The sequence below is a fragment of the Haemaphysalis longicornis genome, unplaced genomic scaffold (genome assembly GCF_048455015.1).
Source record: "Haemaphysalis longicornis isolate Haplotype H1 unplaced genomic scaffold, Haemaphysalis longicornis Haplotype H1 scaffold_1, whole genome shotgun sequence".
Classification (NCBI taxonomy): domain Eukaryota; kingdom Metazoa; phylum Arthropoda; class Arachnida; order Ixodida; family Ixodidae; genus Haemaphysalis; species Haemaphysalis longicornis.
Window position 1 is genome coordinate 140,558,837 of NW_027526203.1, and position 258 is coordinate 140,559,094.

Consider the following 258-nt stretch of genomic DNA (forward strand, 5'->3'; position numbering starts at 1 on the left):
TTGGGAGGCTGTACACACGAACATTTCGCCTCAATTTCACACACACAACGGACATCAAATCACTTCCTGGCACCGACCAGGCACAGTGGAGTTTACACGGGAAACATTCGCTTCTACAAGCACCGCGGTGTCGCGTCGCCGGTCTTCTTCCCAGTGAGCTCTCCGCCAACCGCTGGGTTATGCCAGTTATGTACTGGCCGGGATGTAAAGCTTAATGAATCAAACCCACTGAAGCGTTGCCGGCACCGTTGGGATGTT